Genomic DNA, 25,456 nt, shown 5'->3' on the forward strand with positions numbered 1-25,456 from the left:
CTTTGCAGCATTTATATTTTTCCGTACTTTCGGGACATTGTGCGAAGTCAGAACTTCCATTTTCCCACTCTTCATTACTTCGTGCGTTACAATTTTTGCTGGTCATTCGGTGATAGTTATTTTCGCCTTTCGTTTCAGTGAATTGCTAAGTTTTTGCCAAACTATGTTGTTGTTCTCTTCCTATTCGAGGTTGTGAATTAGATCTTCTTCAACAGTAGCCTTGTCCACCAACTTCACAAATGCTTTAGGACTTCTTCTAGTGCACTTCTAGCTAGTAACTCCATTTGCAAGGTTTTTATGGAAGCTGAGTTTAAAATCCGCAGTCACCAATCATTCTTTAATTGCAATGATGCACATAAACATGATAGGTGTAAGGAAAATCCTAACACTCAAGTAGAAGAGAGTTCCACCTGAAAAAAGTAGACAACGCTGCCTAAATATAGAATCGATTATAAAGACTTCATGGAGCCAGTACAATCTTTCCGTTAAGAACAACGTTTCAGATGTAGGAGCCAATACTATCATGAAGTGTAGCTACAGTATAGGAGCCGATTCGACTTCCCCGCTGCCGCTCGATCCCGGCCCGTGCATGTGGACTTTTGGAAATGAAACATTTCATCTGTGTGGTTCGTATTCCATTTATGACTGAATGTCCCATGGCTATAGTCATGATATAAATAGTCACGTAAAACTACCAGCTTGCTCGATGGAAACACAATCCTAAAGCACTCTAGGCCTAATTTCTGTGTCGTTGGTTCACACAAAGATAGATGAATAACGATAACCACCAAGTAAAAGTCAACTCGTGTCCTCATCCCGAGGTGTCCGGCTCCATGGCTAAATGGTTAGCGTGCTGGCCTTTGGTCACAGCGGTCCCGGGTTCGATTTCTGGCATTGTCGGGAATTTTAACCATCATTGGATAATTTCGCTGGCACGGGGCTGGGTGTATGTATTGTCTTCATCACCATTTCATCCTCATCTTGACGCGCAGGTCACCTACGGGAGTCAAATCAAAAGATCTGCATCTGGCGAGCCGAAAATGTCCTCGGACACTCCTGACATTGAAAGCTATACGTCAGTCATTTCATTTCATTTGATCCCGAGGTCGTCTAGTTTTTCATTACACCCCAACTGCATGTAATATTTCAATCACATACTAGCCCTCATGGAATTCTAAAATCTATGAACGTATCTGGAATCGTGGAGTCGAACACTGCCCCCGAGGACGACAGCTATTAACAGTAACCACTGCATTGCGAAAGGAAGATTAGTTCGTTGGTGTTCGGTCAAAAGCTCATATCTCACAATGCTCTTCTTATCCGTTATATTCCTTAAGACTGGTCACGCCTCCCAGCCACATATGGAAAAATTTTCGTTGTGTTCATTTTCGTATGCTAGCGTGTAAAGGAAAATGAACCTTAAGTACATTATACTGTAGGAGTGCGTAAATAAGTCATACGAACGTACATTCCTAGAGTGCAGCAGATTAGGTTTATTTTCCATTACACACAAGCATAGGAAAATGAACACAATGGTGGACTGCATGTCCACATGTGGCTGAGAGGCGTGACCAGTCTTAAGGATAATAATGTATAAGAAGAGCATTGGGAGATATGACCCTCTGCCCGAACAGCAACGAATTAAACAGACTAATGCAGATTATTATGCGTCCTCCAGTTTCTACTTACAAGTTGAATATATTATTCATGCTACATACTGTATACTGTAACAGAAATAACCCAGACTCCGCGATGCTTCATGTTCACATGACATTCTGAACTTCAGGACATCACAGGGGCTAGCTCCATAAGTTTTAGCGCTAGTAGCATATCCCAGTATACTTCATTCACTTTCATATAGTCAAATCCAGAGATGGGACGAAGACTTGCCCATACTAGAAGACTTAGTGCTCAGTATTCATTTCATAATACTACACATTCTCATAATTACGGGTATAATTGAGCAATTTGAAACATAACACAAGATTAGCGCTACAATGAACTTTTATTTGCACTGATTACGTTAATATTTTATACATAATATTTCAACATATTCGAATTTGTGTTCAATAACTCCACATACAAGGACACATACAAAATATTTCAAATAAATTCGAATGATGATTTTAACGTTGTTGTAGTTCTTCGGTGGATGTTCCATCTCCAAGAATTTCCGGACGATCTGGCAGGTGTATCATATAAGATGGCGCCTTTTTGTAGTTCTATTTAGCTGAAGGGGCAAATAAGAGTTTAAGTCCGTTATGCAATGTCCTTGGAAAGAAACCATTGCACAGGATTACAATGGTCACAGTGATGATTGCTTGACTCACCACAATGCTTTTAATTTCCTTTTCCTTTATTGTTTAGAATTTTCTTTACGTCGCACCGACACACAGATCGGTCTCTTGGCGGCGAAGGGATAGGAAATATATAGGAATGCCATAATGAAGGTACACCCACAACCTTTGCCTAGTGACAAAATGGGAAACCACGGAAAACAATTCTCAGTGCTTCCGACAATGGGGTTGGAACTCACTATCTCCCGAATCATTTAATTTCTACACTTTGACGTAAAGAGAGCTGAGGACCATCCGAAAATGTGATCAACGGAATAGCATCATGTAACAAAATGTGTGACTCGATGTTACGTTAAGTTAATAAATGTCATTATTCGTCCGTATTGAACCAAGATTACAATTGATTAAAATTTGTATCCACCTTATTCAATACACTGAAATGTTGTTAATATGAAATTACAACATATATTTTATCAGAACTAGTTTCAACGCCTTATTTTGCGTCATCATCACCTGATTGCTAACACAACACGGCTCGCTAAGCTACTCGGTGCTTCGCAAGGACAACGATCTTTTGAGGTCCGCATCGAACTGGGAATGAGATCATTGTTAACATCTTAAAGCACCGACTGCTCGTTTCCACTATGATTGCTCCATTATAACGGCTTGAAGATTTTATTGTATTATTTTAATACGATTCTACATCACGGTCTAAGAACTGTTAAAACTGAGCTAATGTTTCTTTAAGAAGATGTGTTTTCAGTGGTTGTTCTTGTTGAGGAAGCAAACCAACTTACATCGGACCTCATCAACTTAAAGTTTGATACTCGCAAGCCTCAGATAATATGGACTTTGAAACTATATAACTGTAACACGGTTTTTAGATCATCAATATGTTTTTTAAAATTTGTTTTATGTGACGTAGATAAACTTATGTGTTTGCCAATGTTTCCTAAAATGTATATCAGCCGATCATGACGCAAAATAAGGCGTTGAAACTAGTTCTAATAAAATATATCGTCGCTCGACCGGTAAAACGTTGTATCCCACAATACTCTTTCTATACATTATTCTCCTTAAGACTGGTCACGCCTCCCAGCCCCATATGGATACCCAATCCAGCAGAACAATGTCCGTTGTGTTCGTTTTACTATGTCGACGATTAAACGAAAATGAACCTTACATGCATTGTACACTAGGAGTGCGTAAATATGTAATGCAAACGTACATTCCTACAGTACGGTACTGTAAGGTTCATTTTCCTTTACACATGGGCATAGGAAAATGAACACAACATAATTTGTTCTGATGGACTGCATATCCATACGTGGCTGGGAGGCGTGACCAGTCTTAAGGAGAATAATTGATAGGAAGAGCTTTGTGGAATACAACCTTTTACCGGTCGAGCGACGATATGTTGTAATTTCATCTTAACAACATTTTAATGTAATGAATAAGATGGGTACAAATTTTAATAAATTGTAATCGATGTTACGTAGCAACAGTACTTTGAGAGCAGCACGGGTCGTGGATCTGTATGTAACAGCCATCCATTCATGCTTCACATCACAGCCCGCACGGTTGTTAGATAACATCGCGTCACACATTATGAAAGACACGTTTATGACCATTTGATTTTCATAAAGGGAAATATAACTTTAAAATATTTCTGTCTGTGTTGCCTGCAGCTTGTGGAAACTAGTACGTGCAATATCAATAATTTAGCAGTTTTCCTTGTCTCTGTCGTGCAACACGATTATTATTATTATTATTATTATTATTATTATTATTATTATTATTATTATTATTATTATCATTATTATTATTATTATTTCACAGTGATGGTGAACGGGAACGCCGGCACCGTGGTCTGACTTCCATCATCAACCAACTGAGGAGCAACAAAGAACGAGGTAAGTGACATCGATATTTCTCCAGAGCTCAACTTCCATTATTACAAGCATCTACATAAACATAATCTGCATACCTCTTATTTGATTGACTTATTTGACTGAGAAAATGAATGAAAAAATGAAAACCTACAACCTGTTTTCCAGTCATTGACCGGGTCAGGAATGGAATGAATGAAGCAGATATAGGCTGTTAGTACGATGGGGTCGCCACTCCCAAAGTGAGTTATTAATGACTGATAGATGCTATGAAATGAGAATGGAGAGTATTGCTGGAATGAAAGGTGACAGGGAAAACCGGAGTACCCGGAGAAAAACCTGTCCCGCCTCCGCTTTGCCCAGCACAAATCTCACATGGAGTGACCGGGATTTGAACCACGGTACCCAGCGGTGAGAGGCCGACGCGCTGCCGTCTGAGCCACGGAGGCTCTAGTGACTGAGACAAACCCCTAAATTCAATATAGCCTATCAATTATTTGAATAGTTGAAAATGTGCGAATGAATTCTAAACGGTGAAAGATAATGTGTTCTTCTGAGGCATTGGTTAATCTTTTTCTAGGACAGGATATAAGTATAAAGTGGTCAATCCTAAGCCTTGACAGAAATAAACGAAATTCACCACTCCCTTGCTGATATGGACTGAATACTCAGATTCCATGGGATTCTTCGATTGCAGGAATTTATTATCCCTTTATATAGTACTTTTGCCATCGACTGTATCGTCCGGCTCCAGCCCCATATCTGATTGGTTACTATCTTGAATTCAATTCCCCGTCGGGTAATGGCGTTTTCATTGTAAATGTTAATTCTCTTGGCTCAAAGAATGGCTGATTGCGCTGACCCTAAACATTCTTATAACTCACACAGCACTACCCACCACCACACTATGTCACACATAGTTTGGCCTCCCGTTTCGCCTACACAGTTGAAGACTGGAGCACATGTGTGCGGCCAACCAATAGTTTCGACTGTTAGACTGCAGGCACACTATCAATTTTACCTACATTGGCACGTGGAACGCAAGTGTGACGATACTGAGAGGTCAATCGCTTAGTCTCTGCTGCGGTCTCGTGTTCTTCAATCACTTTGTAAGAACGTGGAGTTTGCAAACTTGTACAGTGACTTTGTAGTTTGTCCGGTAGTGAAGTGGTCGAACGAATTTATACTACAATTTATTTAATAATTTCGTGTCATTATTCTGTTTGGAAGGTAAAATGAAATAACGTATGGCTTTTAGTGCCGGGAGTAAGTACATGTTCGGCTCGCCAGGTGCAGGTCTTTTGATTTGACTACAGCAGGCGACCTGCGCGTCATGATGAGGAGGAAATGGCGATGAAGACGACACATACACCCAACTCCCGTGCCAGCGAAATTAACCAATCATGGATAAAATTCCCGACCCTGCCGGGAATCGAACCCGGGACCACTGTGACCAAAGGCCAGCACGCTAACCATTTATCCATGGAGCCGGACGTTTGGAAGGTCAAAAGTAAAGAATACTACCAGAATACTACAACAGTGAGAAGAAAGAGTGCCCTTATTCAACAATGAAGGAAGAAGTTAAAAGAGTTGATTCCCAATCTAACAATGAAACTTAGTTGGATCGATAAGCAATCTACGCAGAAATTTCAGAAAAGAACAGAAATGTCAAGAGGTTAAAGTATAACTGCGCCACTGTATTTCGAACTTGTTCCATAATAACGAACTATTTGCAGCTTCATTTTTACCTTTCAATATTCTTCCTTTGATGAGCAAATTTTCTGTTTTATTTTTTTATTTTACGTCGCACGGATACAGACATATCTTATGGCGACGATAGGATAGGGAGAGGTTAGGATTGTGAAGGAAGTGATCGTGGCCTTAATTAAGGAACATCGCTAGCATTTGCTTGGTGTAAGATGGGAAACCACAGAAAACCATCCTCAGGGCTGCCGACAACGGGGTTCGAACCTGCTATCTCCCGAATGCAAGCACACATATACGCGAACCAAACCACGCAGCCAACTTGCTCAGTCGAATTTCCTCTAAAACTTTCAGAAAACTATTACTGAAATCCATGCAAGAAAGATGTTAGAAATTATGTATTTTTTAAATTACTTCGCCTTTACAGTTTGAACTGACCGTTGATTCCTCTCGCCAGATGAAACTGAATTTATCAATGAAAATAATATAGGGAAACGGGATACCATGTTTTAATTGGATAGGAACATTCCCCGTCCCGACTGCACTGTTCTCGGGACAGGGGACATATTTAAAAGAGGGATAGTCTTATTAAAACTGGAATGGCTCATGATCCTATGATAAACTAACACTGTCACTAGCTCCTCGTCAAGAAGATGCTCAAAGCATGTAGTTTTGAAATTAATGTTCAGTGGCTATGATCACAATTTTAACGAGCTTGCATGTTTATTTACTTACTGGTAGTCACTGACAAAAAAGGGCGACCAACGATACGCTTTGCAAAATTTCCTTTTTATTATAATGAAGTTATTTTCTGAAATTAAATGAAGCGTTCTACGTCGTTGTCATTGATAGAGACTCTTACTGAAGAGCTCTTTTAGGGCTGTGTTTGTACGAAGAGAGGGGGAATCATTGAACCGTGAGTTGCATGCGACGATGATGCGTGACGACCTGAAGGCTCACCTTAGACTAGATGAGTGAACTCCATGCTCGTTGTTCATTCTGATCCAGAGTTCTAATGTGACCTGCAAACTTATGATGCCATCATGATTAATGGTCGGGATGAATCGCGCAATCAACGAGTGGATTAATCAAAGCTCACATATGTGGCAAATAAAATTGTGTAATTAATCTTCAAATGAAATCATTTACGGAAATGAAAACCCAGTAATTGATATCACCTGCCCCCTGCCCCTTAATATTCCATTAGGAAACGTTCACGCCCGCACCATTTTTGTTTCCAGTGTTGCACAACGTTCATTCACTTTCGACTGTCTCTCTTACCAGACGGTAAAAATTGCAACGTGTTTTTCATGATGCTCCGGGTTCCATGACAGGCTTTGTAACAGATGTAACTGTTTCAAAATATGGTACCAACGTTCTCCTAGTCCAGTGTGGACAAGTTAGAAACTGCCTGATTTGTAAAGGTACGAACCTTTGTTTAGCGAACTTACACATGAGACGATGAACACCGTCGTACTTATCTCATAACCAGAGGGCGGATTTTGGCATATGTGTATGTTTCGTTTGTTTTAAGAAATAATATGCCCATAATAAATTCGATTCACACTATTGAAAGTTTCATAGTTTCTTTACTGTTTACCTTTCATGTTATTCAGTGTCTGTGGATAATGCGCCTACATTGGCAAGCCTGTTTAGCGCATTGCAAGCTGTCCGGAAACACCGCAATGTTGGATCTATAAGCTACACTTTCATTTCTTCGTTGTATGAAGAACAGTAACCGCTAGAAATCATGTCAAAAATGCAGCTAAAAGTAAGCATATCGATGGTTTACTTCTAAAACCTCGTATGTCCCAATGCTCTTCCTGTTCTCTATAATATTCCTTAAGACTGGTCACGCCTCCCAGCCACATGTGGATATGCAGCCCATCAGAACAATGTTCGTTATGTTCATTTTCCTATGGGTGCGAGTAAAGGAAAATGGACCTTAAATACAATAAACTGTAGGAGTGCGTAAAATCACTTGCAAACAACATCTCTACTATACGGTACCGTAAGGTCTGTTTTCCATTACACGTAAGCGCAGGAAAACGAACACAACGAATATTGTTATGATGGACTACATATAAATGTGTGGCTGGGAGGCGTGACCAGTCTTAAAGAATATAATGGGTGGGAAGAGCATTGGGACATACGAGGTTTTAGAAGTAAGCCATCGATATATACTGCACCCGTCCCTACGCCTAATGGCTCCGGCATGATATCTACAGGGCGTTAACGGGTTGGAATAAAACAAATAGGCGCTTAACTAGACTAAACTTAAAGGCCTACAGGGTAGGAGACGGATCATACCTAATTACAATGAGAACACATTCGGGTTGAAGTTTAGGTTAATACAAGTGGTTTATTAGGCCTTAATGATGATGATGGTAATGACGCATTTATATACAAATGAATTACATGGATTATTATCAATTGTTGTTGTTTGTTATCGACTTTTAGTCGTATGTGATGGATCCGAGTATTATCTATCGCAGAGCGATCCATTATGACGAGATTCGAACGGGAAACCACTTATCATAGACACTGAGGCTATGTGACATCATTGATCAATAGGATTAACATGCATGCAACGAATCTGAGCAATCCCTATACTAAACACACAACTATTCCCCAACGAAATGCCAAGAACGAACTCATAAAAATGTGGAACAAACGCCCGGGTTTGAACCGACCCTCACTTGTATACAATTCACCACCCCGATGGTCAACACCATCGGCAACTCAATTATAATCACAACAAGATACATAAACCCTTAAAGAACACAAATTATATACAGTAAACACGTGAGACATCCAGCCTTCGGTTGAGCATTGGGGTACCAATGCCGCTGTCGGGAACTGAACTAACACCCCTTGGGATGGAAGTGGGACTCTGAAAACCCTAAGCTAGATTATACTCAAGTGTGTAATGACAGTAAGCTGACAAGTACTGGTAACAATCGCCGTGTCATTTATTAGCGACTACATCATTCTGGCGTGTTGAATATTTCATTATTGGGCGATTCTTCCGCCCTCATTCTCTTCAACTCAAGGCTCCCCCTTACACGAGCGAAAGAGCATACAAAAAAACAACACTTCTCCTCACTAGGTCAACTGCCCCAGCCCCTTTGCACGGCGGGTGGTCAGTGGCCTCGGCCTTCACAGGCATAACGCCCTTTCTTAACAAAACACCCCATCTCGGGGATCGTTCACTAATAAACTGAACTTCATTGTTCATTAAACAAAATTACATCGGCTCTCAATACTTCACTTCACTTCAATTCAACACACACATTCGTTTACAATATCATGATCCCGCGACGCGACACCGGTTTCTATGATACCAATACTTGCATGATTACCATAACTACAATTTTTTATTATTATTATTATTATTATTATTATTATTATTATTATTATTATTGGGTTCATCATTACACCATCTCCCTACACGACTTACCTGGAAATTAGACCATACTGCATGATCATAATTAACTTCCTCGTAATAACGGTGTAATTAATCCATATCTAAATCGTGGTTTCTGATAAATCATCACGCGGTAATACAATTATGAATTAAATATTCCTCAATTTGCACTTAAATTGTGATAAGCCTGCCAATTAAAATCGTACACTTCCTATCTAAATATATGTCAGTGGAGGCCTGGGTGTCAGTTCCGAAGTCACATCTCGTAGTTCTCGGTGCTCACGGAATAAAATTACACTATTTACCAGCCATGCATTATCATCACTGGACTAACTACAACCTAACTTGAATTACTCTGAATTACTAACAATTAGTCTCCTGACGCATCAATAATTACAAGTTTCCCCAAATAAAATGATTAAGTCAATCTACTACTGCATGCAAACTCATCGTATTACCCCTTTATTTACAGTTGATTGCTCAGACGTGTTACTAACTAAATAAAGTAAATAGAAGCTACGTGTATCATGGTAGCACATCTACATTACTGAAGTTACAATCTTTAACATTATAGCGTCAGGTAATGATAACTGCTCCCCGCCCAATCTGATTACGTCATATTAATTATGATTTATACTCATCTCCATCTCGATGACCCGTTGTCAGCTCAGGGAGTCCATGGCTGGTTTAGTGCTGATCCATAGGCACCAAAGCAGTTACTGGAGGCACCATTCTTCTTTCCAACCAGGAGTCCATTGTTCTAAGTTGACGAAACCGCTGGCAGTATTCCTGAGGCACACAACACGTCACTATTTATTCCAAGATTTGTGTAGTTACATTCAGTGTGAACGTCCAGCCACGATATCGGACCTCACTCCGCAATCCACGATTCAATATCGGATTCCGCGTACCTTTGTTACTACTCGACACAGTAGCGCCGTAGTAATAATAATAATAATATTATTACAAATTATATTTAATGTTCGCGACACGTCCCTGATCTTTAAAGTTTAGACACTAGCATCACGTCTATCCAATCTCTGCAATATTTACGCACAATACGCGATTTCACTTGTAAATTAAATTGAAATTCACTCAAACAAAAGATCGCTGGAAGCTCGACGGCACGAAGCTTCGCCGTTCGTAAGCCACAAATCCCGACTGACCCTTCTCCCTTTCTGCAGTAGTTTTTACTAGGGAGCGATACCCCTTCCACTAATTTGTGTAGCGCCTATTCCCGGCGTACTCGAGGTAAAATAGTGCGGATGGTCGGTGACCAGTATCTAGTTGGTGCGATTGAGACATAACCACTCAATTATCCTTCGGTGAATCTCTTTAAATTAATTAAAATATGTTCTGCTTCCCCTACCACACGGGGTGAAGTCCCTCCGTCGAGGACGTGTCATGAGACTAACCAGATGGCCCCAGTACTTTTCCACGCAGAAACAACACAGTATTCTTTCTTCTGCTGAATGTTATCACGGAAGAGGACATTAAACACTCTAAATAAATGTCCCAGTAACATTTATCCCTTTTAAATCGGGAGATGAGCCCTTAATTCGAGTTTTATTAATTTTCTATCTCGTAGGTAATTAAGTTGGCCAGTCCGATTCCAAGATGGCTCCTATATTCCGTTTCGAAAAAGTTAGTTTCCCCTCATTCTGTGAGCCTTGAGGAGGGATGTCTTCTCTCGAGTGATGTCACAGGGAATCCCCATTCGTAACCCCTCCCGGGTCTAAGTTGGCTTGGCTTCATCTGCGGGGCCCCCGCTGCACAAAGGATAATACTGCGCAATAAGTCGCAGACAAAGAAATCTCGTAAAATAATTTTAAAATACACAATTTATCTATCTCAATGGTATGAATATTAATTAGTTCCGGTATGACCTCCATTAATGATATGAATATTAATCATTTTCAGCGTTCTTTCCCTTTAATAGCATTGCGTGCGTAATTACGGATATCGATATCAACCTAAGGTCCTTGGATCATGCCCCTGTCGGGTTCAATACCAAATACAGGCATATTCTTGACATACATGCATATAAATACATAATTGAAGTTTTTATTATTATTTTGCATAAAACAGCATATCGTCGCTGCCGGGACAAAACCTCCTATGTGAAATATTTTAGCTTAGAAGTTTGGTCGGTAAGGTTCTGTCATCTAAGGTACAATATTGTATGAATATTGTCAATGCATTCTCGCTCTTCGTAATGTATGTGTTGTGGGTCAGTATAACTCCAAAAAATATTATCACATAGGAGGTTTTGTCCCGGCAACGACGATATAATACTGGGTATTCATATTACAATGGGTACAACAATGCAAAGAAATGAATATGAAAAAATTCCGTTTGCCGCCGGAATCCTTTACAATGCATTGTTGCTGATAGTCGACAGTATTAACAAAAGCTTGACAATGTGTTTTTTTATTCGGTGGCGTTTTACGAGACCGAAAGTAGCAGAAATGAGAGATCTTTGCTCGAAACTTGCTAGGGACCAACCTACCCAACCTAAAAATATGCTTACTTATATAGAAGAATTAAAACAGAAAAAGCCTGTAACTAAATAATGCCATGATTTTATTTGTTCCTATGGACTCGTCACTAGCAGAACCTAACCATTCCAGACCAATTGTCTTGTCCAGACCAATATTTTGTACCTCATTTTGACTTTGCCGTTCACCTTTCGTATTATTCATTATGTGTTGATAATGTGCGGACATTGGCAAGCCTGTTTAGCACATTGCGAGCTCTCCGGAACCGCCTCTATGTTCGGTCTATAACCTATACTTTCGTTTCTTCGTTGTATGAAGACCATTAACTGCAGGAAGTCACGCAAAAACATGCAGTTAAAATTATTCTACTTCAGCAGTTGATATTTGGATAACCAACCCTACACATAGAGGAAAAACAAGTATTTTGCAAAGCATGAAATATTGCATATCGTCGTTGCCGGGGCGAAACCTCCTATGTGATAATATTTTTGGAGATATACTAACCCGCAGCACATACATATGAAGAGCGAGAATGCCTTGACAACATTCACACAATATTGCACCTTAGATGGCAGAACCTTGCCGGCCAAAGTTCTAAGCTAAAATATTTCACATAGGAGGTTTTGTCCCTGCAGCGAGGATATATTGCTGCTTGATAGTGAATATGAATAACACACAATTCTACCTCAAGAATGGTAGTATAAGTATGACAAAGTGGGCACTGGATCTCCATAACCGTGATTTTCTTGATTTGTCATGACCTGGACGGACTTGGCTAGACTTTGCTTTACTTTTTCTACCTCACCTTAATAATAAGACATTTATAGGCCAATTGCTTCCCCTCCCGTGCACCGAAGTCGACCCTCCTTAAAATAGGGGTCTTTGAAACTGTGAGCTGACTGGATTAGTAGTTTTGCACATTCATTCGATTTTCTCACTGTGTTGTCACACTGGGTGCACAAACTATTTCAAGTAATTCACTCCCAATTCCACATTTTCGATCAGACATTCTGCCTTCTGTCTCCCATACCGCACATCACTTTAGTCTCCGAAGTGGTGAAGTTCTAACCACTCTCACTGCATTTCTATTTAAGCTTAGGGATATTCTATTCTATTGTGACTCAGTTTGGCGTGTTGTGTTACAATTACGGTAGGTAATTATGATGTATATTTGAAACTTCGTCGCTGCCGGGACAAAACCTCCTATGTGAAATATTTTAGCTTAGAACTTTGGGCGGTAAGGTTCTGTCATCTAAGGTGCAATATTGTGTGAATTTTGTCAAGGCATTCTCGCTCTTCATAATGTATGTGCTACGGGTCAGTATATCTCCAAAAATATTATCACATAGGAGGTTTTGCCCCGGCAACGACGATATGCTCCGCTGAATGGTCAACGTCGAGGTCCTTGATTCATAGGGTCTCGGGTTCAGCTCTCAAGTGGACCGGGGATTTTAATCGAGTTTGGTTAATTCTCTGACTGGATATTTGCGTTTGTCCCAATACACTCCTCTTCGAACACACACGAACACAGCACTCAACGCTACGAATCACCACAGGAACACTCAGTGGTGAATGGTGGATACATTATGTTTCCTTACACATCGGGTTGGCATAGGGAAGAACATCTGGCCTTAAAAAAATAACAAAGTCTACATGTCGTCCCTGTTCTGCCAAAACGGCGAATGTTACAATGCTCTTCCTATGCATTATTTCCCTTAAGACTGGTCACGCCTTCAAGCCATATATTGATATGCAGTCCATCAGAACAATTTTCATTGAGTTCAGATTCCTATGTGCGTGTGTAAAGGAAAATGAACTTTATTGTACCATACTGAAGGTATGTATGTTTGTATGGCATTTACCCACTCCTAGAGTGTGATGTATATAAGGTTCATTTTCCTTTACACACCCGCATAGGAAAATGAACTCAACGAAAATTGTTCTGATGGAATGCATATCCATATGTGGCTGGATGGCGTGACCAGTCGTAAGGGAAATAATGGATAGGAAGAGCATTGTAACATTCGCCGTTTTGGCAGAACAGGGACGATGTGTATCACAGTTTGCACCAGCAACAAATCAGAAAACCGGTAGAGGAAGAAAATGAAAAAGCAATGCAGGTTGGGATAACTTTCAAAACACCGTATAATTGATGACTAATTTACAAAATATTCAAATCGCTACGTAAATCTATTTTGTAACTAAATGGAAATGAAAATGGAAATGAACCTTTAATACATCATACTCTAGGAGTGGGTAAATATGTCGTGCAAACATACACTCCTACGGTACGGTACAGTAAGGTCCATTTTCCTTTACACAAGTGCGTAGCAAAATGAACTCAACGAAAATTGTTCTGATGGACTGTATATCAATATGAGGCTGGGACGGTATCCAGTCTTGAGGGAAATAATGGATAAGAAGAGCATTGTTAGATTTGTGGTTTTGGCATTAGAGTGACGAAATGTCAATCATTGATGCCTGAAATCCAAGTGCTACTATTATTAGACCTAACAGCATTCTATTATGCTCCATCAAATGAGCGATTGCAAACGATCCATTGCAAATAGAGTGATGTGTCTCATTTAGCAGTTCCCTCACGGATTTCACCTCCAGACACCTCTGCATTAACATTTTTCAAGAGATGGATCTTGATGGAAGTTATAATACAACGTATTCCTGTTGTATTAAATTATACACCTGTCCGTTCCACAGCAGCTCCTTCAATTCGTTCCACAATCGCTACTGGAGTTCAGACCAACTGACACATAGACATGTACACCCGAGCTAGATGAAAGTAGACTGGTATTACAGCTTGAAATACGGGCTTTGTATTCGTGGGAAACAATCTTGGTTCATGACTTTGTATAATGTAATCCAACAAAGTAAATAGAGTTCTCACTTCATTCAGTAAGGTGAAAATGATGTAAAAAGTACTTAACAGTAAATATAGTACGAGCAGATATCACAAAAGGACCTGTTAATTAGATTCCAGAGAGGGAAAGGAAATGTTTCCTTACTGTCGGAGTAATGTTATTTTTAAAATCATTAGTGATAAGTTACGAAATTAAATTCATAGGATTTTACTTTCATGTTTATTATTTCCAGTACGTTTTATTTCGAGGTACTGTATATTCCCCAATTAGATAGAACATAAGATATCTGAGGGAAAGTTTAGTAATTGAAGTTTAAAAATATACAGAATATTGCTTCCGGTAACTTAACGTTATTATGTCCGTTTTTATTTGATCACTATAACATAATTTAAAAAGAACAAGTAATAAATACTTTAAAGGCTATGCCAATTAATGTAGGATACTTGGGAACCTACAATACTATCCACTTTGTCTAAAATACCTTAACCGTTCACGTGACTGCGATATTTCGGTGCCGAAGATGTCAGCTTGCATTTAAGAGATATTGGATTCGAACTCCACCGTTGGCAGCCCACAAAATTGTTTTCCGTGCTTTCCCATTTTCACACTGTTCTGTACCTTAATTAAGGCAACGATCACGTCTTCCCATTCCTAGCCTTTTCCTATCCCATCGTCGCCATAAAAACTACCCGTGTCAGTGTTACGTAACGCAAAACTGTGAAAAGGATGTATATATATATATATATATATATATATATATATATTTAAATGCCTTGAATATTTTGAAGTTCCCTTATAATCACATAATATACGTTAGTCATTTCTGAGAATCCAGTCAGCAACTGGACTGACGACTTCGCGAATAACTAACTTATATAGGTAACTTATATATAAGTAACTTACATAGTTTGTTTACGTATCAAACACCTAAATAATCGTATATGTCCACAATATCCCATTTTTTAACAAAGTGAAAATAATACCATACCTATCTTCCAGAACATACGTGTGTTTACAATAACTCTCTCTTTTCTCTGAGAATCGGTACAAAGATGTCGATCTTGGAATCGCAAGATCATGGGTTCAAACCCGACCCCTGGAGGGGACAGGAAGGTCCATTAGATACTCCATGTCGTACAATGTCGTCGGCCGGTAAAATAACTTTCGTAACACCTTCACTGCTTACATGATAAAATAAAACAAAATTCAGCAGTAAGTCGCCCAACAGAGTTCTTGTTTCTTGGCCTCTCGTAGAATGAAATGTAAGCTTGAAGTTGAAACGTTCACAGTCTAAATTGCGTCAAATCAAAATGCCTGCACACGGTAGCTGAGATCAAATATCTATTGTACATCCATGCATACATAGGCTACATACATACATCTTCATTATAGGCCGTTATGCCTTTTATCATTCAGTCTGCAAGCCTCTGTAAATTAACTAAACGGCTCCACAATTATATATCTGTAAATCGTTAAAAACTTAGACCAACCATCATCATGTTGCGTTGGTCTCCCTCTGCTTCTTACTCTCCATAACAGAGTACATTATTCTCTCCTTCATTCGCCTTGCATGACTCCACTAAGTCGGTTTATTCGTATACATTCATCCACAGAGTTCATTACTAACCTAGTCTTTATCTCGTCATTCCGAGTATCTTCCTGCTATTGTTACTACCTGTTTTTACCAGCGATCATTCTCACAATTTTCATGTCTGTTATTTGCAACTGATGAATAAGACATCCTGTACTGAATCAATCTAGATGATTTCACTCCCATAAAGCAAAGTCGGTCTGAAAACAGATCGCTGTAGATTTTTTTTGCAAGTTACTTTACGTCGCAAGGACACAGGTCTTATGGCGAATATGGGATAGGAAGGGCCTAGGAGTGTGCAGGAAGGCGGCCTTGGATTTAATTAAGGTTCAGCCCCAGCATTTGCCTGGTGTGAAAATGGGAAAATACGGAAAACCATTTCAGAGCTGCCGACAGTGGAGTTCGAACCCACAATCTCCCGAATGCAAGCTCACAGCTGCGGAGCCCTAACCGCACGGCCAACTCGCTCAATGGTCTAAAGATAGTTTCGTCCGGGAACTGACTTATTTCTTACAGAATACCGTTGATCGAAAGTGCGAGCTCACTGCTTTGGCGATACTAAACCTTGATTTACTTTTGTACAACCACCCCTGAAGAATAAATGTTCGAGTCATTTGCTGAATGGTCGGCATTGAGGCCTTAGGTTCAGAGGGTCCTGAGTTCGATTCCCGGCCGCGTCGGGGATTTTAATCCCTTCTGATTAATTCTTCTGGCTCGGGGACTTAGTGTTTGTGTTGTCCCAACACTTTCCTGTAAATATTCACACAACACACTACACTACCAACCACCACAGAAACACGCAATAGTGTTTACATCTCTCCACATAGGGTTGGCGTCAGGAAGGGCATCCGGACGTAAAACAGGTCCAAACCCACGTGTGCGACAAAATTAGCACACGCGACCCCACAGGTGTGGGAAAAGCGATAGAAAAAGAAGAAGAAGAAATCCCGGAAGAATAAACTTCCTAAATATTTTTCTATCTGTTCCAGCTTAGTATTGCCAAAGTGACATTCCAGTTCTCTTAGGTTTCTTTCTTACTGAGATAACTTTAGAGTTGGAAGTGATTATTTTCATAGATCTATCATACTTACTGCAATTTATTTAGAGTTTCTATATGTTGGAGTGCAGGCTTTCAGCAGTCTGCCTTTAAGACCTGATCATCAGCATAGTTCAAACTTTCTTCCTTTCTTTCTTTCTTGCTTGCTTTCTTAATCGGTTTACCCTCCAAGGTTGGTTTTCCCCTCGGACTCAGTGAGGGATCCCACCTCTACCGCCTCAAGGTAGTGTCCTGGAGCGTGAGACATTGGGTCGGGGATACAACTGAGGAGGAGGACGAGTGCCTAGCACAGGCGGCCTCATCTGCTATGCTGAACAGGGAACTTGTGGGGGGAGGGGGAATGGGAAGATTGGAACGGATATACAAGGAAGAGGGATGGAAGCGGCCGTGACCTTAAATTAGGTACCATCCCGGCATTTGCCTGGAGGAGAAGTGGGAAACCACGGAAAACCACTTCGAGGATGGCTGAGGTGGAAATCGAACCCACCTCTACTCAGATGATCTACCGAGGCTGAGTGGACCCCGTTCCATTCCTCGTACCACTTTTCAAATTTCATGGCAGAGCCAGGAATTGAACCCGGGCCTCCAGAGTTGGCAGCTAAACACGCTAACCACTACACTACAGAGACGGACATAGACCAACTACTTACTGTACTTCCTCTTAACTGAATCCCTCTCTGGCTATTTATATCTTTCAGTAAACGAACCATGTAAACTACGTACAACATTGCCTTATCTAAAACCTAATTATTCTTTGGCCAACAATTGCATTTTTATTTATTTATTTAATTAATTAATTTAATTAATTAATTAATTAATTAATTAATTAATTAATTAATTTATTTATTTATTTATTTATTTATTTATTTATTTATTTATTTATTTATTTATTTATTTATTTATTTATTTATTTTTCCTCAGTCGGTGTGGCTGAGCGTGTTAACGTGCTGCGGTTATGGAGCCAAGCTCTGCATTAGGAAGATGCGTGGGTTCGAATCCCACCGTCGGTGGTCCTGAGAATGGTCGCCAAAAAATTATCTGAGTTTGTGCGACGTTATACCATTAGCACCGAGCGAGTTGGCCGTGCTGTTAAGATACGTAGGTGTGAACTTCCATGAGACACTCATGCTGTGTAGTGTTGCGAATAATCTGCTGCTTGGATGCTGTTCGGCTACTGTGACGAAACATGTCACACATAAGGAGTGAATTCAGAATTAGTTATATCGTCAGTAAAGAAACAATACCTCGTATGTCACCAGTGGCGGCTGGTGCAGAAAATCAGTTGTGTGTTGTAACCCATCCCCCGTCCAAAAATAAAATTATTTAGAAACACATGTGGTTTTCAAGAGGTTCTCCAGTCAGTTTTCACACTGAACAAACGCGCAAACAACTCCAACACATATACACATCCCTGACACAAAAGTAATTAAACACAAAATAACACCTGCAATGACAAAACATTCATGAACTCAGAGCGCCTAAAAATGTAATTAGTCCATGTTACCAAAATCATTGGAATAAAACGAGCAACGTCTTATGTAAAATTACATGTTGTTATAATGAATTTTATAAACTAGACATTTTATAATTAAAGAAAATCACAATATCATGTCCTTATTTCGACAACATAAAAGTACAATTTTTATAGTTCATCGATTTACAAATGTGACTATTGAATAGGTAAGTTGGGTGTATCAAGAAAGCTGGCGGAAACAGCTGATGGATTCGTCTACAGTATTTTCTTTTCCGTTTACTTAGAGCTATCCCCTCTTAAATACTGCCACTGGGTCACGAGGGCTCCTTCTGCCATGTTCTCATTTTGGCCGAAATGCAAATATGACCAGTGCAGGTGAAGTGTCGTCTTGGCAGTCTTGGCTGTTGTCTCCACAACGCATCGGAAAAGTTGGGCACGCATGCGCAAAGGCAGACTTTCTGCTTTCTGGCAAAAAGCTTGGAAATTCTTGCTGAGCTGTGATCTGCACAGCCACCCGGCGTGGAGCCCGAGGCTAGTTACCTGGTTGTGAATGGAGTTGAATGATTTCCTATTCTTTGACTGACGTATTTTTCAACGCACTGTATTTGATTGTAGATAAGATTTTTAAAGTCTTTTATTTTTCCAATATACAATGTGTTGCAGCACTTCAGCACACAAGGTACGGCCGCCCCTGTATATCACAATGCTCTTCCTATCCATTACTGTCCTTAAGACTTGTCACGCCTCCCAGCCACATAGGGATATGCAGTCCATCAGAACAATATTCGTTGCGTTCATTTACCTATTCGAATGTGTAAAGGAAAATGTACATTAAATACAATATACTGTAGAAGAGTGTAAATTAATCACGCAAACACACATTCCTACAGTGCAGTGTGGTAAGGTTCATTTTCCCTTATACACATGCATAGGAAATGAACACAACGAAAATTGTTCTGAAGGACTGCATATCCATATGTTGCTGGGAGCAGAGCCTAGTAAGACGGGGGGCGCTACTATTGGGGGGTTACAAACCTCCGCCCCCATGGATATTTTACAAAAATAAAATAAATAGAAACTGACAGTAAGCAATGAACTAAATAAATAATCAAAGACATAATATTGTAGAACTAACAGATCTGTTGCATACATTTTATAAGAAGCCTCGACAGTTGTATTTTAGATTGTAAACTGAACATACCATACCATACCATTCGCTGTAAAACTGTTGACCTTGATCGTATTGTTCCTGTTCTGTATTTTAATGTAAGATTTTATAGTGTACTGCAGTCTGAATATCAACATAATTACTTGTATCAGTGTCCTTAAAATGACAAGTCTTTCATGCGCGCACGACACACGCACAAGCACCTTCAGTGTAGTCTATCATCATTTTGTAAATATACCCCCCCTCCCCTCTTCCCGTCGGCCAATCTTGGCAACGTTAATGGCTGTGAGGCATGATCAGTCTTAAGGAAGATATTGGATAGGAAGAGCATTGTGGCATACGTAGTATCGTTTCTTCAACGACGATATTTTACTTGTAATGAAAACATGTGGAGCCGGTAATTCACCTGCTCCCGGCTGTAAGGCAGTCGCCCCCGCTATAATGGTGAAAGATTGCAGTTAAGGGGCATTAAGCTGTATAGTTGTCGTAGGTACGACATCGTAATTGGTATAAAACCTTCAATTATTATGTTTAATATATGTTCATTATAGTTTATTATCTTTTATTAAGTGTTAAACATGATTAATTTATGATTTCTCTGTAAATATGTAGTATAACATTGTATAACCTCAAATACGTATTGTTTAACCTCAAAATCTATATGGTCGAAAGCGATAGAAAATTCCACAATGTTCGTATGTTAGACTTATTGTGTTATAATTTGGTGTATATGAAGGGTTCTGGAAACTTACTGTAAGGTTTTATTATCCAGCTACACGTAGAGACATTATGAATATTGTAGATATTTCCATGTACATATTTAAATATTGAAAGGACATTCGTGTACCCATTCGACTAGCTGGTCGATCGATGTTTCGAGTGTGTTTCATTAGAGTGTGGTAAGAACTCTTTCAGAAGTCGATCATTCTAGATGGTCGATCGAATGGTATAAATATCGAGCTGTCAGTCAGTGAAGTCAGTTCTTAGTTCTAAGTTCGTAGATCTTAGTTCTTGGGACTCAGGCAAGTGATGGACTGGGAGTGACTGTTGGGCTCCGAGGTGGAGTCAGATCATCGGACTCGAGTGAGTGAGGCGGGGAATTCAAGAGAGAGTGTGTTATAGTGCGCGCGTCAGTGTTGTTGATATCTGTACTGGTCAGAATCGACTTCAGGGTACTACGCTATCGAGTGTTGTATATAGTGTCATTTGCTACTGTGTATAATTGTGTGTTATGACGTACAGTGGAAATAAAGTAATTTATACAAGGAAGTGAACGTGTTCTCGTGTGATATTTATTTACGTCAAATAAAATCGAACGATATAGTCCCATCACAAATTTTTGGTGCGACGAAAACCATAGTTATTTGACAGAAATTAGTTAATGATATATATTACTGAGTGTCCGAGAATCATAAAATATTGCTCAACAATTCCTTGCGGGAAATAAAAAAAACCATGTCGTACAGTCACTGACCTGTACCAAGAGGCACCTTGATTTGCCCGCGAGAAGTCTTTGTTGAGTTCTTAACCTCACTGTTATTACGTCGGAGGTTAATTACGATGACTCTTTGCAAACGTCCATCCAACTTATGAGCTGCAAGCTGTAAGTGTTCGAGTATCTGAACTTTAATAGCTCAGTCCTCCTTAATGAGAATGACGAGATTGCTAATAGTGCGAATGAAACTGTTAATGCCGATAATAAGAATAAGAATAAGAATAAGAATAAGAATAAGAATAAGAATAAGAATAAGAATAAGAATAATAAGAATAATAAGAATAAGAATAAGAATAAGAATAAGAATAAGAATAAGAATAAGAATAAGAATAAGAATAATAGTCCTACCTTAATAGATATATAAATGTCCTTATTGCTGTAATTAAGACAATTGTGCCTTCTCTTACACTAAAACAATAGCACAGTCCGATAATCGTTATTCTTAAAAAATGGCTTTCAGGGCTGCGGATCTTAAAATGTCGGGAATAGAACCATCTTTTGGGTCGTTAGACCGTGTGCGTTTGCAGAGTTTCGCCAAGGCGTGTTATTTGCGCCCATCGCCGTGTTAGCAATCCCTTTTTGCTAACAGGGTGGGACTACGCAGTTGGTCTGCCACTGCCGGAGAGGCGTGCCAATCCAACTGATGAGCCCAAATGATACGTCTGGGTGAAACTCTGCAAAGGCACATGGCCTAACCACCCTAAAGCTGGTTCTATTCTCGAGATTTTAAAATTGTTATTCTGTTTCCAAGATAGTGATAGTGAAGTTGGTGGCATTTGAGGGTGCCGATGGCTTCCGGCATGTTAAAGAACTCCTTGTAGAACAAAATTTGGAACGAAGCAACTCAAAAATTCAGTATCAATTGAAAGTACGTTAAATCAAGGAAGGTTACATTGATTGATGGATCGATGGATTCGTTTAATGATATTGATCAACGGTGCGATTGATTAAATGATTGATCGAACGGCATTTTTCACATGGTAAAGAACACTTGTTGTACAATTATATTTCATAGTGTTGCAGAAGGTAGCTAATGAACTATGTTATTGAGTGTGCGTGGCGCATAGAATTGTTCTTAAGTGTTCCCTACCGATTATAAAACTGACTGATGAAGTAATTAATTAGGCAATTAATAGATAGTTTTGTACAAGATTAATTAACATTGAGTCCAACAGCTCGTGTCTTGCCAAACCTTAAAGCTCGCTTTCCTTAAACTTCAAACCACCTGGAAAGAAAGAGGAAAGATTTAAAGTAACGACGAAGGAGAATTATTGGTCACTGGTATTTGGAAGCAATACTCAGCTTAGCTGAGGTCAGGAGGGGTCGTTATAGCTGAGTGACATCGTCACTGGCTTCTTACTAAAGTGACTGGGGTCTGAATACTGAAAAATGTATATAAAATGTTTTAAATTAAAGTAAAGGTGTCATCCTTACGGCTATCCCGTTGTTGACAGTTATTCAAACTATAAGCTCGCTTTTGCTTGCTACATAACTAGACCATGTGATCGGTTCACACTTCTCGCAAAATGTGGAGCGCTGTGGGACAACTGTCACAAAAATTACACTCAGGAGAAGTAAGCCGTAGGGGAAGTCCCTGCAATTTAGATCACTTAATTTTAAACGTCCATAACTCTACTGACCTTAATGAAAATGCCTCAAATTTTATACACGATAATTAGTAAAATGCATGAAGTGATTTCGTGAAAATAAATGATAATATTATTTTTAGGATTTCTTTAAAAGTAATATTTATTCTGAAATTTTGTTATCGTGAATGCGGACCGATAGTGTGTAAGATGGACCAGGTGATCGTGTAATTTGGACTGGTCAATATAAACACTTATTAGTTATTATGAGTTATAAGTTATTACGAAGTACTAAGCAATAAAATACGCCACTATGAAGTATGGTCGTCACTTTTGGCATGTAGGACAATGATAAAACAATTAATTCTGAATTTTGGCGCAGTTTTCACGAGCCCAGCTTTTGCAACTATTGCACTGAATCTTATCGTCATCATAATACTTGTCACATACAATGCCGTCAGGTAGCTCCTCAATTTATTGTAATCAACTAGGCTGAGTGTACCCCGAACAAGCCCTTAGGTACACGTAGAAATCCCTGAACTGGTCGGGAATCGAACACGGTGCCTCCGGTTAAGAGGCAGACATGCTACTGCTACACCTCGAGGCCGGCTCCAAATCATAAAACAAGTTAAGTTAGAATCACCAGTAAAACTACGAAGAAACGTAATTGTTGCAATTTTCCAAATTAAGCATCGTGCTAAGATTTAATCAAAAACTAAATAATATGCGAAATATTTAAAATTTGTGAATGAAACTATGTTAAAACTTACCTAGATATTTCATCAGTACTTGTAAGACCTGAACATCCTATTGGCTGAAATAACTACTTCACAGTACATTTACTCGTCACCGTATAAGCTTACAAGGAATATGAGTATTATGGTAGTTTTCCTCTTCCCCTTTCAACCTCAAGTCCAATAGCAAAACAACTTCCAGGAAAAAAACTACTCTCGTCTGTCCTGCTGACTTTGCCTGAGACAGGGGGTGGATAAACTTGCAAATGGCAAAAATATTATCGCCTCCCCCATGGTCTGGTACCCTCCCCCATGGTCCGGTTCCTTGACGTGGTGGGAAGGCTTACGTGCCTCAATGATCCCAAGAGCGATGCCGGCGGGAGCTTCGGCTCCTGGCAGGGCCACCCTTGCCGGTAAGGTCGAGGGTGAGGGGCCAGACTGAATGACAGACCTTCAGCTGTAGGTCCTGAAGGAAGAAAATCTTTGTCTCGGGGAGTAAGGAATGAGAACACCATCAGTCCTGAAGTCGCAGCATGGCAGGGGCAGAGGCCAAAAGAGGGCAGCCTCCTCACTCCCCTATAGGCACTGTGGGCCCATATCTCACATGCCCGAAATAACTTCCATGAAAAGTCAAAACGAGAAAAATATTATCGGTCCAAATCACACGGACTTCCCCTACTAAAGAAGTCCAGTCCAGTTGTTACCCTATCGTACATAAATTTCGCATTCAGTCAATAAGATTAAATTGAGCGATTAATGTCAACGCCTAACCGAAGTCTAACTTTCACTGTCATTATCATAACTTATCTCAATCTTATTTCCAATAGAATGAGTGCTCATGTTCCACATTTTGCTTCCTTTCTCTTTAAACGTACAGCGTCATTTTGCGTAAAACCAGCCGGTGGGCGTTAGATATCGGAGGTTGTGAGATACCTGGACAATAGGAAAAGCTACTTAGTGTGCGTAAGTATTCCAATGACAGGCGTGAATGCGTCAAAAGATATTAGATTCGCCCACTTCTACTCGCTCACTCGCTATTTTATGCAAATGTGAAGGCCCGTGGGTGCTTACTGATTCACCACTTCTGTGCCGTGCACACCTGTAGTTGTTCGCGTAATACTATAGAGATATTATTCCTGATCTAAGAGTTCAGTTTATGGAGATTAATAATTACAGATATTATTTCACATGATGGGTCATCATCATAGTTGTGAAATTACAAGCTCCAGTATGGCTCCATGGCTAAGTGGATATCGTGCTGGCCTTTGGTTACAGGGTTCCCGGGTTCGATTTCCGACAGGGTCGGTAATTTTAACTTTCATTGTTTAATTTCGCTGGCACGAGGGTTGGGTGTACGTGCAGTCTTCATCATCATCATCATCACCACGACGCGCAGATCGCCTACGGACGTCGCCAAATCAAAAGATCTACACCTGGCGAGCCGATGAAAAAATGGCGTATGGCTTTTAGTGCCAGGAGATATCCGAGGACTTCGGCTCACCAGGTGCAGGTCTTCCGATTTAACTCCCGTAGGCGACGTGCGCGTCGTGATGAGGATGGAATGATAATGAAGACGACACATACATCCAGCCCCCGTGCCAGCGGAATTGACCAATGATGGTTAAAGTTCCCGATCCTGCCGGGAATCGAACCCGGGACC

The sequence above is a fragment of the Anabrus simplex genome, chromosome 1 (assembly GCF_040414725.1).
Source record: "Anabrus simplex isolate iqAnaSimp1 chromosome 1, ASM4041472v1, whole genome shotgun sequence".
NCBI lineage: Eukaryota > Metazoa > Arthropoda > Insecta > Orthoptera > Tettigoniidae > Anabrus > Anabrus simplex.